This window comes from Mandrillus leucophaeus, unplaced genomic scaffold (assembly GCF_000951045.1).
Source record: "Mandrillus leucophaeus isolate KB7577 unplaced genomic scaffold, Mleu.le_1.0 Scaffold225, whole genome shotgun sequence".
Lineage (NCBI taxonomy): Eukaryota > Metazoa > Chordata > Mammalia > Primates > Cercopithecidae > Mandrillus > Mandrillus leucophaeus.
The window spans coordinates 4,024,721-4,041,817 of record NW_012102310.1 but is presented as its reverse complement, the minus strand read 5'-3'; the positions used below and the strand labels follow the sequence as shown (position 1 = coordinate 4,041,817).

The 17,097-nt window shown below is 31.5% G+C and overlaps 1 protein-coding gene across 2 annotated transcripts in view; it reads right to left on the bottom strand.

Moving 5' to 3' along the window:
- Positions 1–17,097, bottom strand: part of SYT1 (synaptotagmin I) — a 503,705-nt gene that overhangs the window by 421,992 nt on the left and 64,616 nt on the right. The window contains exons 1-2 of one of the 2 annotated variants that reach the window (XM_011981395.1): positions 8,399–8,557; positions 6,876–6,941 (exon numbers count right to left, since the gene is read on the bottom strand). The gene's annotated coding sequence lies outside the window, so the exon portion shown is untranslated. Of the gene's footprint in view, positions 1–6,875; positions 6,942–8,398; positions 8,558–17,097 lie in introns of those variants that run through there. The other variant, XM_011981396.1, reaches the window with a different exon arrangement.

Sequence of the window (17,097 nt, the reverse complement as noted above, 5' to 3'; positions counted from 1 at the left end):
TGTGTATTTAAACAGAAAAGGTACAGTAAAAATCTGATGTTATAATCTTAAGGGTCACTGCTGTATATGCAGTCCATCACTGACTAAAACGTTGTTAGGTGGTACACGACTACGTTTTATAATTTAAAAGATGTTAATTTATAATAAATAAATTTGAAATAAAAGAATGCCCCTTTGATATTACTAAGATGTTTTAAATAACAAATATAACAACATTAATTTTTACTCATGTTACTATATTAATTTCTGTAATAAGCAGTTAATAAACATGTCATTACTCTCATATGAAACCTATAAAATAGGATTCATTTTCATTTTTATAGAAGAGGACATTGAGGCAGCTTATTTTGTCTTCCTGCAGACACGCAGGTAATAAATGGCAGAAACAGCACTTGAATACAGTTTTTTATTCAGTGCAAACATTCTTAATTACAAAGGAGAATAATGCAACCCAAGGCAATACCCTGGTATAGACAAGTAAATAAATCATAATGTTATAGCAGATCAAAACTAATTCATATAGCTAAATCATTTGGTTTCAAGTCTTATTAACTTTGAACTTTACATGATTTTTTTTTTAATGAAAAATGCTGGTTAAATAATTTTCACTTTATCTCTTTTAACTAGACAACTTACATATCTGAGTGATGAAAGATAATGTTTTTCAGAATAAAATAAAGACTAATATCAATGAGAGCTTCCAAATCAAAAATTAATAAGAAGTTTTAGAAACAATGGACTGAATTCTATCAACTAATTATAATAGCTAACTTGAATACAGTAACTACTATCAACAAGACACTGTTATATAAACAAAGACATTGCCTATATTGGACTCATTTGAATATCACAATTACTCAGTGGAGAAATCAAAACACACAGAGGTCTAAAAAATTGTCCTATATCCCATAGTTACTAAGTGGTGGAGTTGGCATTTGAATATAGAGAATTTCCAAAGCCAGCACTATGCTATAATAAGATTATAAAAGCCTCCTTTGTTAGTGTATCAAAAAATACTATAAATCGTCAAACATGGTTTAGCTTTATCACGAATAATGATGATTGTGGGAAACCCATTTTACTCAATATCCAAGGAAAGTGACAAAACACTGAATCATTTGACAAATAAAAACATAATTTAATCTGATTATGGTTAATCAGATGAGTAGCTTGAAAAGAAAATCTATGACTTATAGTCAATATAACTTTTATTCTCTTTATGAAGCAAACTTTCTTATGTTTGTAATTATTCCAAATATAAACTACTTGATGACAGAGACTATGCTTTATTTATTCCTATATCTAAAACACCTGGAACTATGTATACGTGGGTAATCAATAGCAGCCTGTTGAATAAAGAATGAAGGATAAATAAAGGAATGAATTTCCAAAGTGGTACCAAAGTTTTTAAAGAAAATAAGTCCCGATAATGTAGTATATATAAAAACCTAAGTATATATGGTGAATATCCACTGTATTGTTATTTACAAACAAAATAAATATTGTTTTTCTCTTTTAGGTGAATTTTTATACTTATGGCTATAATTCATTTTGATTTTGGTTCTACTTTTCCTATCAAAAGATTGTTGTTTTTAATAATTAAATTCTCCTACCATGGGTTATTTTTAGCATCTGAAGGACAACTATGCATGATTCAATCTCTTATTTATTGATGATAAGTAGTAAAGTAAAGTAACGTGTGCACATTAAGTATTTTGCATAGACATTCATATAGGAAGGTGAAATATGCCTTACTTTCACTGGTTGTCCCTGTTTAGTTGAGTCCTAACTTGAAAAGGAGAAATCAGAGAGACCTGAGTTTATGGCAACTCTGTTGCATACTAAGTAAGCTAACTTTATAAACCTTTGAATCCGCATTTTCATCATCTGTAAAACCGTTAAAATATCAGGAGGGTTCTTTGAATAATTAAATGAAATTTAGTTCAATGCCTACTAAACACCTGACACAAAACGAAAGCCCAGTAAATGCTTCCTTTCCTTTCCCAACTCCCTTCCTTCCATATATGAGCTCTCTTAGGCTTATGTGTGGGAACATGGATCAGGATTAAAGATAAATTATAAATTCAAGAAAAAGGGATTTTTTTTTCTGTATGATCATTATTGCCTAAAGCAAAAATCAACCAACAACTTTGGTTTTTTCAGAAACATGCCTTTATAAAATGACACATGGTACTCCAAAAACAAGGCAAATGTTCACAAAAAGAACTTCTTTTCATAATAATAATCTAAGTTTTTATGTAATAATACTTATTGTTTATTTAAAAATAAGTGTTGTTTATTTATTACATATATAAATTTTAATTATTTTTAACTAAAAATATATATTTTATTAGTGATATCTAATATGTTTAATAATTTTGTCAATATTATAAAATAATTTTAATTAACATTAATATGCATTATTTTACACATAAGAATTTATATAATATATATAAGAATTTTAACTTAAATACCACTGTAAAGATCTTCATATATTTAATCTGATCTCAGAGAATCTTGGGAAGTATGTTGGGCAGACATTTTTCACTACCCAGATGAGAAAAGAGAGACTCATTGAGATAACTGTTTAAGTGCTGCTGATGGCAGATTGCATGCATGTATTATTATTACATATTATTATTATCTAGTAGTTTTTTAACTGTGTAATCTTGAATGTCCTCACCTTCTCCTATGGATTCTCTGCTCATGAAAACTTAATGTGCATATGCTATTTTTCTTTACTACTTATCATTAATAAATATTAGATGGAGTTGGATTAAGTCAAGACTCAGATTACCTCTCTCTTTATACATATATAGTAGAGATGTATATAAATATAAATAAATAAATACCTATATAAATGAGCTCTCTTTATACATACATAGTTGAGATACATATATATATATTTATTTATAAAGGTTATACAGTGGAGATATATAACCTTTATAAACATCGTTCTAATAAACTATATTAAAATACAATTTTAGACTACTAGAGATTAGACAAACAATAATTTACATAAATTTTCACTAGTGTTTTGGTTGAAAAAAGATTAAATTTGGAGAAGAAGTTTTTTTAACAGTTCTGACACACACATTTTTTAATAACGGCACTTTCAGTTAATATGGTAGATAGAAAAAAATGGTGGGTGGTTAATTAGCACAGATTTTTTTTTCAGTTCTATCACTAGATATAAGAGCTTAGGCAAATGGCTTAACCTCTCAGCCCATATATAAATGAGAATATTAGAGGAGGTAACCTCTATAAAATGAAAGTATTAGAATAGGTGACCTCTACATTTTCTCCTAGCTTTATGCCACTATTACACACACTCACAGGCTTATGCTTTTTTATTGCAGGACTTTATTACTTCTAATAGGGAAATACTGACTAAGTAAAACTTGTCAGGAGCATTTGTAGGTAACATTTGGGGTATTTGCAAATAATATTTATTCTCTAATGAGTCACAAGATGTTTTATTGGTTAAAATCTGCTTTCCATTAGAATCACTCTTACTGAAAACTTCTTGCTGTATTTGTTTTTTCAGGAAAGGAGGGTTGTTAATAATCGTCACACTTTGAGTGAGTGTCTCAACTCCCAGTTGTATTAAAGAGGCTTAGGAAATCTAGGATAATATGAATAGTTTCTAAAAGGATGTCTGAGCATCTGAATGAGTTTTTAAACACACCCTCTTTATTATTAGCATCCAGTATGATCAGAGTTTATAAGGAGCAGACTATGACGTTCTTGAAAGTACTACTGAGCTTCAGCAATCAAAAGAAAGATGACTATAGTTGACACTTGAACAACAAGGGTTTGAACTACACAGGTCCACTTATCCACAGGTTTTCTTCTGCCTCTGCCACTGCTGAGACAGTAAAACCAACCCCTCCTCTTCCTTCTCCTCAGCCTAGTTAATGTGAAGAGGAGGATGGAGACCTTTATGATGATCTACTTCCGCTTAATGAATAGTAAATACATTTTCTCTTCCTTACGATTTTCTTAGTAACATTTTCTTCACTTTTCCTACTTTATTGTTAGGAATAGACTATATAATACACATAATATGAAAAATATGAGTTAATCAACTATTTATGTTATTGATAACATCCAGTCAACAGTACACTATTAGTAGTTACGTTTTGGGCGAGTTAAAAGTTAGGCGTGGAATTTTAGGATTGCGTGGGAGTTGGTGTTCAAGTGTCAACTGTGTTTTAGCATACATTTTCCAATGGTCTTTTATTCTTATATTCTTATAAGAATGCATCTTATATTTTTATCTTTTATCTTATATTTCTTTCTTAAGCACAAAAACCTTTTGTGAGCAATAAATGCAATGTGCTGTAAATGTCTTCAGTAATATTATAGTAATATTTTAATCAATTATCAACTTGTTCTTAACCTATGAATTTAAAAGCAAAATTGTAAGAGGTTTGTAGAGCTTTCCTGTGCTAAAAAGCTTTCATTTATAAAGTTTTGATTCAAATACAATTCATAAAACTCATTCATGGGCTAGCAACACATGCACAGTCTATAGATAAAATGTCACTATATTATCTATTATATTCATCTGATATCATGTTTTATTCCATTTATTGTCTAACACTAACTCATGAGCTCTTTAGTGGCTAAGACATATTAAGAACTCTCATGTTTTGATAATGTCATTTAAGTCAGAGTATTCCTCTTCACAATATCTGATAAAATTTTAAAAAATTTTATACTTTTTATTACATGGGCTTGAATTGAGTCATTTTCCTTTGCATGTAATTTGTGGGTGATTTAGCATGTAATTATTCAATAATAGGCAATTAAAATATGAGATGAAAACTGCTCCAAACCACATAAAAATGCATAAAAAGAGGCATAATTTCTTCTTTGGAAACATGTATGTTATTTTTTCTAAGATTACTCCAAATGAACAGGAGATCTCATTACTTGAATGAGATCTCTCCTAGGTATGCTAGGCTAAATCCTATTTCAATACAATTATGAAAATTACAGTTCCAGTCAAATAACTTATATAGGTCACACCTGAACAATAGACCAAATAACTTATACATAAATCAGAGCAGAAAATGAGTCATTGATGGCTTTTCACATGAAATTATACTCAGAGGGCTGAGAAATTGTGAGGGAACGAAGTAGATATCACTTGTTTCTTGTACAAAGAGCTTAAAACAAATATGTCTGGTCTTCTCAGTTTAAAAAAATTCAACCATTTTTCAATGAGTATTGCACAGAATCAAAATTATGTTTCAAAACAGAATTATATATATAAAAACAAAACTTTAAGTCAGTCTAATATTTTAGGTGTTTAAAAATGTTTGTTTTGGCTGAATGATTTCATTGTCTATGTTGGGTATTAAGATGATTAAAAAATTCTATGTTAAAAAGAATTTTCTCACTTATTTCATATCTTGTAACTCACTCAGATTTTCAGAATTTCAAAAATTGTTATATATGACAGAAAAATCTGATTCTTAAATTATCCCTGTACCCAGAACTAGGTAAACATGCTCACAACCTGCTCTGAAAACTCAAAATAGACTTTCATACATTTAGAGTTAATTTTTTAAATCAAAGAGCAGTTTTTAAAAGTGTAAAAATTTTGAATTATAAATTTTATAGATTTCTGATTTAAAATATATAGCCATTCATAACTACAACAAAAAGTAAGTGGCAGAGTGCTTTGTGTGAAGTTGTAACATACATAATCTTCAGACAAACAGGTAAAAGAAACAGGTGTTCTCTCTGCCTCTCTCATATCTCAAAAATAAATAAAATATATTTCAGAAAAACTTCATTGATATCATCGTGATGATGATTAATTATATCCAACCATTCAAAGTTAAGATGTATTTTATGCATCAAAGTTCTTTGGGGGCTAAAAAATTTTATTATGTAAGAATAATTTGTATACATCCTATAAAAATTATTTAGAAATTTTCACTTTTTATATATCAAACTTATATTTTTTTCATTGAACTTGACTCTAGTTTGATATGTATTAAGATACACATTTTTCATTTTGTTAATTTATTATACTGTTTTACTCTAATATTTGTTTGAAACTTTTGAAACACTGAATTTGAAACTGCATTTCAAACTCAATGGTATTAAATGTGATACAACATGGGTCATAAACATGGGTTTTGCTTTTCTGCCTTTATGTTATTGTTCTTCATATTCACATATTCAAAATTTATAATTGCCTGCATCTTGAAATTTTTATTTTGTCACCAATTTTACCATGAGGATTGACATCAACATGTACTTAACTTTGCTTAGTGAAAACGTATTTAGGGAAACTATTATTATCATCAAACAATAGCAAGGAAATACATTTCTAGGAAATACATTTTTAGTTAAGTTGTGAGATTAGAAACAAATGTACTAATGATAATATCGTGTAGATTTTAAGCCTGAAGATAGCTGCCATTTTTTAATAATTCCAATTTAGTGATTATAAATAAACCAAGCACATCAATAGTATTTAACATTTTGTTCAAAATAAGTAAAAACTTTTTATCACATATGGAGAAAATGAGGTACTTTGATTACATCTAGCTTATTACTATTTTCTTCTTTAGAATTTAAGATGATACTATGCTAGTCAAAAGATATGATGGAGTCATCATAAACATTTTCTGCTCCATAAATGTGTCATAAAGATTACTTTGCCCTCTTATCTAAGCAGATTATAGGACAAATGATTTTCAGTTTACTCCAGTAAATTGAAAGAGATGGCTCAACTTGCTTACTCTGCTAATTTATTATCTTAGAAAATGGAAAAGTTAGTGTTTCTATAAAAGACATTTGTAAGCTCTAATTTTACAGATTTATTATCATCATTGTGTCATTAAAGTACTTACTGTTCTATTAGGAATTCTGGAGTATGTTTTTCTTTGTTTTCTTTCTTTCAGAATTATTTTGTTTTTCTAAAAGGAAAACAATATATACAGTGGTTACTTGACTACACATAGTTCAGAATCATTTCAGATTGTTATAAATACATTAATTTTATTATTTAATATTTCTACTTAAAATTTTACTACATATTCCAATAAAAATAATGTCATATATCCATATTTAGTATATGTAGTATAATATAGATAGCTTAGATTTTAAAGCTGTTTGATGAGCTAGAGATCAAGAGTCTGTGGGTAGTTTATATACTGATTTTGTGAAAAGTCAATTATGCTTTCTATAGTGTTTTAATTTGAAATTAGAATAACACTAATCTAGGCAGACATTATTAGAGAATATTACATTCATTAAGAAATAAATCACATGATTCTTAATTAAATTTCTGGTGCTGTCTCAAGTACCAATATGATTATTATAAATCAAGCTTCTACAGCCCCATGTTACTTTTAAATTTTATATTTTTCACTGATGTTAGAAACACTTCAACATGTTACACATATTTGCCTATTTTCAGAAGCTAATCAATGCCTTGATATAACCTACTAACTATTCTAGTACATAGGATAAACATACATGTATTTAAATATACATGTTTATATACATGTTAATAGATATGTGTGTACACAAACACACATAAATATGTATATATTAAAAGCCCATCAGGAATTAGGAGAAAAATAATTGCACATCATTGCATAAAAAAGATCAACTTCCAGTTTAAAAGAGTAAAAAAATTAAATCCTTCTCAAGAGGCAACATTGCTTTAATGTAATAAAGATATCAGGAATTTCTGATTTGGTTTGACATGTTAACAACTCATAAATGAAAATTTCCATCGTGCTAGAGACAAGTAGCTTTTTATATAAGTTCTCATTATTTTCAGTCTTCAAAAAATTTAGGTATCATGAAAATGAGGAAAGAATAAAATAGGTCTTATAATGGGTATGTTACTCTGTTTTTAAGAGTTCTCATGGCATCTACTTTCAACAGAACTACAAAAATATTTTAACGTCAGCAGCTCTAGCTACTGGGTCACATAGGTAACTCAGCATAAAATATCTAAAGTGACAGCTGTATTTCCAAAGCCGCATTTACTGCATCTGTTCAACAGTTAAACCTCCAAGATATGCTTTTCCTTTATTCCTGCTTGAAACTCAACTGTTTCCTGTAAAATCCATTAGGAAGAGCAATGTTAAAATGCACTTAGGTTTGCCTGACTGCCTCTAAAACCATGACTTAGAGCCACAATCAATTTTAAATATGCTTTGTATAGTTTAAGTATACTGACACTTCTTTTCTGTTAAAACAAAAAGTACAGCAAGATTCTGTGGACATACACATGAAGGTAAGAGTGACACAGAGCTCTTTACAAGAAATATGGGACAAAAACCTGCTAAAGAAGACAAAGACATCCTATTAAAAAATAAGAGAAGAGTTGACACTATATACATTGTGCATTATTACTTACCAAGGGCCAGGCTTCCCAAAGGGAAGGATTAAACAGTGTTTGTGACTTATGAGCCATCTGCAGGGATTTGATTTCACTTTGGTTTTGCATGCATATCTATCACAAGGATGAATGGGCAAACTTGTTCTACTGTAGGGGACAAACAACTATTTTATTCTTAATCTATACTCTGCATATGGATGTGCACAGCATTTTTCTGGTAGCTAATTTCTGTCTCTTGCATGTATAAATGCCTTGTCTTTATTTTAGAGGAAAAAGTGAACATAGCACAGGATTATTTTGCACCTTCCATCGTCTATCTGACTTTTCAGTAACGTAATTGGTATTAACTGACTCAGATAATTTTCTCGTATCAAGGCTTGATACTTTTATGGTTTTGTACAATGCTTTTAAAAGAACATTAATCTGTTTAGGCAGGGTTGTGTGTTTTTCACAAAATATTATATACATTCATAGTTGATAAAGCTGATGACTTTTTAGTGTTTTTTTTTTAAATCCAATTTTAGAATCGGGCTTGATATGGAGAAAAGAGTATCTGAGATTTAGGGATTATTATTGCTTTGACAGTGGCTAAAAAGCAAACTGCTCATACCGTGCAGACCTAACCATAATCTATTTACAGAATTAAACAAAACACTGTGTGCTTTAGGCATTAGAAATATACAAATAATTTTTGTGGCATTTTTGGGGAGGAAGACAACTATTTATATTCATTTTAATGTTGGACATTTAAAAATGCATAGTTGTATGTTTTTTAAAAGAGAATTTACTTTCAAGAATGACAAATAACTCATATTTACATCCAGGTTTTGTTTTTAAATATATCAAGCATTTCTTTTGAGGAGAATATTGATTTTAGTTGAGGCTTCAGTAGCATAGCGCTGAGCTAAATATTTATTTAGGATTGGTTTTAAAGAGGGCACTGTGAATCCTTGTTCCATGGCTACTTATAAACACTATCCCTTTAACCCATGATGCACTAGAATGGCAGCAGAATCCTGATCCTAACGTTTAAATTTCAAAACTGTAAAATATTAATAAACTCAGAGTTTTCTGTCTTGGACCCTCTCCCATTAAAATGCCAAAATTGTGGTTAGAAAATAGTTACAAGGTTGATGTGCACAGATATCCTTAACACAGATATCACTAATCCTAAGGGATTTTGTTACATATCTTTTGGCTTAAATTCTTATTATTGGGATAGCAGTCAGCAAGCAGGGATTATTTTTAAAAGGACACTCTCCGGATCAGTACTGTGAATGTCAGCATTTCAACACAAAAGTAAAGCACTGTATGGCAACTAAATTCACTGCATGATTCTAGATTAGATCCTAGACCAGTGGGAAATAAAACAATTAGCAGTTAAGAACATTATTAGGACAGTAGATGAAATTTTAATGTAAATTGTGATTTAGATAATGGTACTATATTGAAGATAAATTGCCTCTATTGGACAACTATATATATATTTTTTTCATATATTCATAGAGAGAGAGAAGACAGAGAAAAAATGGTATATGACAAAAGGTAAATAATAACTAAGTCAAGGTAGAGGGCATGTGAGAAACTGTACTATACCTGCAGCTTTTTGTGAGTATTTAAAATTATAGAGAAATAAACATTACCAAAAAAAGACCATCCAACTATCCTTTAAAAATATTAAACAAAAATAAAATGCCACTTTCGTTATTAATACTGTATTACATGAAACTGTGGTTATTTTCTTTTGTTCATTAAGCACAACATTATCTAATTGTGTCTATAGCTATAAAAGACAATAATGTTTATCTGGATAACTACTGAAGAGTATTAGGCAGTGAAAGAAAAAGAATTCATCAAGTAACAGAGTAGACAAAGAAGTGTTCTATGATTACAGGTAACCACTAGAAGTACCTGTGGGGTTGCTGGGAGAAACAGGATAGAAGGCAATGGTACAGAATATGAACTTTCTTGGAAATGAAGGTAGAAGGTCAAAAGATTGTACCTCATATTTAAGGCAGAAGAATTTTTCTATTTTTTATGTTTTGTTGTCTAACCATTGACAACCATTTAAGAGGAATAAGTCTACAAGTCTGCTCTCATTATAATAGAACAAATGTTTACCAACAAAGATTTTAAAAAGGGAGGGGGGCAGGGATGAAGGAACTACTCATTTTTCTGTTGTGGCACTTTATTATACAAGTCAACAAATATGAAAACATCTGTTGGCAGCCAAAGTTACAATAATCACACACTGGGTTCAACCATGTTTAACATTTCATTATACTCAAAATAATTACTTTAGAAACAGGGGATAACAATGAGGCAGGATGGCACTAAGTCAGGAGAGCCAGTATGTACCTTGAAAAAAAAAAAAAAGGATGGGAATTAATTAAATGAGAAGCATGGGGAAGCTAATTGGGACTGAATGAAGATAAGGTCACTATCAAAGCATGAAGAAACAAAACTATTTACCAAAATGTATAGCAGAAAGTCACATTGAGCACATTTAACTGAACTCTGCAGAAATGTGAATACCAGGAGCAGACTTGTGCCTGGGGGGGCTTCGGTTGGCCCCCAGCCCCTAGAATGGTACCTGTCACATAAATAAATGTTTGTTCAATGAGTAAAGTTACATAATGACAGAAGTAAAATTCTGTATCTTATAATCCTATTCCTGACTGCCTCTATTCAGTCCACAACCTTAGGCAAATCACTTCATCTATTTTGACCTTGATTTCATTAGCTATGAAATGAGAGAGTGGGAAAAGTTGATTCTCCAAGGTGACTTCCAGCTCTAAATATTTCTGTATACAGGTTTGTTTATTAAAATGGGCCATTGTGAACACTCTCATGAAAGAGAATAGCCTGATATGAGTTATATAAAGAGAAATGAGAAAAATAGAAAAGATGAATAAAGGATCAATGCACTGATTCAAATAATGAGAAGTAAGTACTACTGAAAGGGACTTTAATATAAAAGAGAGAATGCAAAAGGTAATTTATGGTTTTTGTATGCATGAAGTGACATTCACATGTACTATTGATACAGGTATGCAGATGTAGAAATCTTTATCTTTTCTTTTTATTACAGTCAGAGTGACTCTACACACTTCCGGCTTCCAAGTTTAGCATCCCCAAGTGAAGAGAAATGAAGAGTGTTCAAAATGAAGAGTGTTTTATAGCATCAAAAGATGCTATAAAATGGTAGGAGTTTATGTAAACATTCTTTTACTACAGGGTCATAGAATTGAGACTACCATTGTAGAGAAGAGAAGGCTGAAGAAATTCTCAGCATCTATATTTAATTCCATGAAGAGCTAATTCAATACCCATCTGGCAATTACTGACACCTCCATGAAGCTTTCCATACCAACAGTGGCTTCCTAAGTATTTCCTTTCCTACAAGTTTTTCAGGTACTTACATTCTGTGACACAAAATTCAGCACTTACTTACACATGATCTCTCTATTTTCCCAGTTTCATCAAAGCTGGTTTTGTCTTGACAACTAGAGGAGGCCATGCACTATATATTTGTGCTTCCCTGAAATAAGCTGGTACTAAAAATGAGTAGATGCTAGATAAACTCTCATCAATGAATAGAAATGAGCAGAAAATACTCTGAGCTTAAAAACTGGACAGGAATGTTGATTGGCAGCTGCCAAAGATGACTTCTCAGCCATGAAGACTAGACAGTGATCCTGGGACTTCTGTGATGCCTCTACCTTGTTTTTTGTTTGTTTGTTTCGTTTTCTCATTGGCATATACTCCTAGGTGTTCTTGGAAAGAGAGGCCAGGGCACTTATCATATGAGGTTCAAAGTTGTACAGTTCTTTAATAAGAAAGGTCTATTTAAAAAGCGTTAAAAGCATCTGAAGCTATGGCCTCAAGTCTCCTTGCCAGTTGAATCAGCAGGGGTGAGCAGGGGTCATTTTCTCAGCTGTATCAAAACAGAGCAGAATGTCTCTTATGATTCTATGTACAACTCAAGACCACCATGACAATATTCCTATAAGACAGCTGGCAGGGCAGTGATGGCAGAAATGGTGGCTTTGTGGGCAGGAAGTGGTGGGTAAACGAAGGGGGCTACAGAAGAGTAGGAAAGCATGAGGGAAAGAGAATGCGAAGGAATTGTTTCATTTCCAGAACGTATTAGTATCTACACAGATTCTGATGCTACAACAGAGTCTGGAGAATGTTGAGGTAAAACAGATACATATTTGTGGCCTTTGTAGAAAGGAGAAGTCAACCAAAAATCTTTACAAAGTGCTCTAATGTAGCTGCCTAAACTCTGCACATTTCCTAAGAGGATGGAGGATGTTGGTTAAATGACAAACAATGAACATAAATGGACTCAGCTTTCCCAACTTTTGGGGAAGTGAGGTAGAGAGAATGGGATAGCAATTCTCTATACATGCTTAAGGCTGAAGAAGAGAAAATTATGTATTTAAACCTTGGTTTGCTCCATATTCAAACCTAGCAGTGTGTCATTGAACAAGTAAGTGGTATGTTGGGGTTCAGCATGAGATTTTTATAGTTCTGAGCTGACTAGCGGCTCATCTTTAGGTGCTTTGCTATATTCTGAGTTTAGTTCAGCACCATACCCTCTGATGACAATGGTGGGAAAGTGCCAAGCTGGAAATGCAAGACCAGCAAGGACAAAAATTACAGTCTAGACGAAGTGGTGTTTGGTTTCCACTGTTGGGCATCTATGTGGAGAACAACTGTAGAAATAAAATAGGAAATAATCAACTTCTCATGCAAAATTACTCTAAAGATCCATTTTTTAAAATCCCTATCTAAGACACCAACTTACAGGTATATCAAAAGGCCATATGTCAATTAAAAATAGAATAAAATTTTTTTTAAAAGTGTCAGATTATAAACAACAATACAGCTTGGTTCACATGTATCCTGGACCTTTATATTCACATGAAAATTGCCCTCTTCAGAGATTCACTGGAGGAGGCTATAGGCCCATTTACGGAGAAGCCAGATAGTTTGAAAAATTTTAACTGGCTATTTAATAAGCTGCATTCAGCAGATTGCATATGTATAACACACAAAGCCACAAAAAAAAAGGGCACAAGACGCGAAAAATATCTATTACATATGAGCAAACTCAGTTCATAACTTCTTTGGAGTTAATAAGTAGTAGAGCTAGGATCTAAATTCAATTCTGTCTGTATCAGAATCCTGTTTTTCCCTTGCAAAAAAGTCTCTGTAATGTTGGAATGGACTTTGAGAGGGTAGCAAATGTATTTTTTTAGACATTCATTGCTACCTATTAGGTATATTACCTTCATATTAATGTAAGTTTTTTTCATCTTAATTTCTTCATCTGTAAAAAGGGGAGAAAGCAGCATTTACCCAAAGGAAAGACACTAGATCTACTAATTTACTGAGTATCTTAGATTTCTGAAAATCATTTATCTAATCTTAGAGGAACAAAAGTCTTAAAACAAAAGGGCTTTCCAAAGAATTTTGAAGATAAAACATCTTTAAATTGATCAGTTTTCCGGGGACTTTTGCCTGAACAGCATGATATTTATATTTTAAAAATTCAAAATCAACAGGACAGCTTCCTCTACATGTGATGATTTAATATTGTGGAGCTTCCTCTACATGTGATGATTTAATATTGTGGGCTTGCCTTCAGGATAAATTTATGAGAAGTACAAAACATTTGTCATGCTACTTTTAACTCCAGAACATCTATTTCTACATAGTTCACATAGAATTACATTAGGCATAAAACAAAACCACATGGCTATCGAGGTCTAGAGATATGTTTTGTCTTAATCATAGTCTATAAAATATGAGTGAAAATATAAGTGAAGAGGTAAGCACTAGAGAGATGGGTAAGATATGTTATATGGAGACTTGAAATCACAAAAGACCACATTAACCCAAATAGTCACACTCCTTTTAAATGGACAGCATTTCTTTAATTCTAAAAAATTTACCAAAGTAAAATTTTTAAAAATTTACTTTAGTTAAAACATTTTAAAAGCTAGTTCTTAGATTTCGATGTTCGGAAGTTGTAGTACTTATGAAGCCATAATTTCAGAATACTAGACTCTAGATCCCCCTTCAATGGATGAAAACATACTGATAAACAGAAAAGACCAAAGGTAGGAGAGGATGAAGGAAAGAAACTCACCATAAGTAAGAACCAACCACCTAATTCTGATCAAATTATTCTTTAATGTTAAAATGAGCATAAATGCAATCCTATGAAATTCTAAATCAATGATTTATTCAGAGGAGAATTCAAAGATGTTTTTAAAGTAATGTAATTATATATGAGAGAAATGGACAGCATTCAACAAATTACATGAGGAATGTATAGTGAAGTCATACTAAAGTTTTCACTAGAGGAAGCAATTGGGTGCACTATAGTTGGAGATTAGGGGAAGAGTTCAGTCCAATTTCACTTACAATTTTGATACCATTTGACTTGGTTGGAAGGAGACTCTCATTTCACCCATGAACTGATACAATGAATGGAATAACAGGAGATCAAGTGAAGTAATAACATGGATGAGCTGTTCTCTCAGCTTCCAATCTTTGATCTTTTAGGTGTCTAATGTGAATAGCAACTAATTTTTACTGACAAAAGAACATATTCAAGAGAAATATCAGATTAAAACCTTAGAACAGGCAAATTTCCTGGGAGGTACAACTCGAGGCAGATTACAAGGATATGAGTTTTTGGTCTTCTGATATAAAACTCAGCTAAAGCGACTGAAGTTCAATTTGAAATTCAAATTCCTTGGAGTTATATACTATAGCAAGTGATTCTTTTTTTTGCTTTGTTTTTCAGTGTCATCATTGAGGTATTTGCCATAGAACCCCTTAGCATTGTCATTTTCTCTTTTGTTATGGTTTAAGTTTATATCACTTTTGAAAAGAAACTGTCTTTATTACAATTACTTCATATCCTTGAAATAGGGAATAATCAGGAAAGAATCCTATAAAAATTCGTTTTAACAGACTTTAATGGAATCTTGTAACACCATCTATCACATGGATTTTTAATTTTACTAACAATTGTAACATGAACTAAAATGTCAACATAATGAAATCATTTAAATGCTAACTGTATTAAGAGTAGCAAACTTAGTTAGCAGAGGTTGATGAGAAGCTCAGCCCTTCTAGCTGAATACAAATCACAGTATTATTGTGAGTTGTATTCTTATTGTCAATACACTGGAGGTAACCCCAAGTGAAGCCAAAGTTCCATCTCTATAAAACAAGCAAACATCAACAAAGTTTTCACTTGTACTATTCCAAGAGTTGTGTGGTGTAAAAAAGAGTACAAGATAAGGTCCCTGCCTATAAAATTCATGTCTCTATCATATATCACTTACTGCATTACACTGACATTTGTTTTTATTATTGTTGTTTATGGCAATAGAAGCTCCCCAAGAAACCCTATCAAACTAATCTTCAGTTCACAGTACCTAACACATTGCCTGGCATATACATATAAGGTTCTAAATAAATATTTGTTGAACTAAAAGCTCGAAGGACACAATCAGTCCCCTTTCTCAACACAGCATCCTCTCACTTGCCAATCTGGTGGTACAGTTGAATCATGGAGCTACCATAATACTTAAGCTTAATACTAGCTATTTTCCTGACTTTTATGTAAATGTGAAAAAAGTTACTTGATTTCTACAAAATATTTAGATATTATGTAGGACATAAATTTTCAATTATCTCCCATGATATTTATTTAGACTGATAACATATATATTTTCATAAAGGCTTACGTGCCAGCTTGCATAATTAAACATACTTTGTGACCATTAATAGAAAGAAAAAAGTGGTACAGGAGATACTTTGCCATATGTGGGCATATATTCTAGACATTTCCCATGATTAAGAATTCCAGAAGTAGAATATTATTGTATCTTATTCTATGTCTCATTTTGTCTCTTTCCCAGTCTGATAATTACTACACCTCCAACCTTACTAACCTACTGCCCACTAACTATGCACTCATTCACTTTTCTTTTAAGTTCTATAACGAAGAGCCAGGATTAACTCTGTGATGTGTTTAATATGAAAGTTACATAATAAGGTTCTAACAAGAATTAGCATCTTAGCAGGAAGTAAGAGCGGATGGAATTGGTGATTTAGGGATATTCAAACCATAAATATAAAATTCCCCTGCATTTTCTGACAAGCTATAACAGATTATCCACAATCCTGAGAAGTCGCTTCTGTGTTGTACATCATTCATGTTTCTTTACTGTAAAGAAGCCAAAGCCAAGAAAATAACTTAACATGGAAGCCCTGATGAATACATTAGGTACTATCTACTATAACCTCAAATTTTATAATATTACTTAACAGGGAAAATCAGAAGTATTTGCAGAAGGCATAAAATAAAAATTACATTTATTTAATACACTAAGGAAAATGTTCTTATCATTTACTTTCTAGAATAGAATTTTAACATGAGAGAAGTCAAATAACTGTGACTTTTTCATTATACTTTAAGTTCTAGGGTACATGTGCACAACATGCAGGTTTGTTACATATGTATACATGTGCCATGTTGGTGTGCTGCACCCATTGACTCATCATTTACATTAGGTATATCTCCTAATGCTATCCCTCCCCTTCCCCACCCCACGACAGGCCTCGGTGTGTGATGTTCCCCTACCTGTGTCCAAGTATTCTCACTGTTCAATTCCCACCTATCAGTG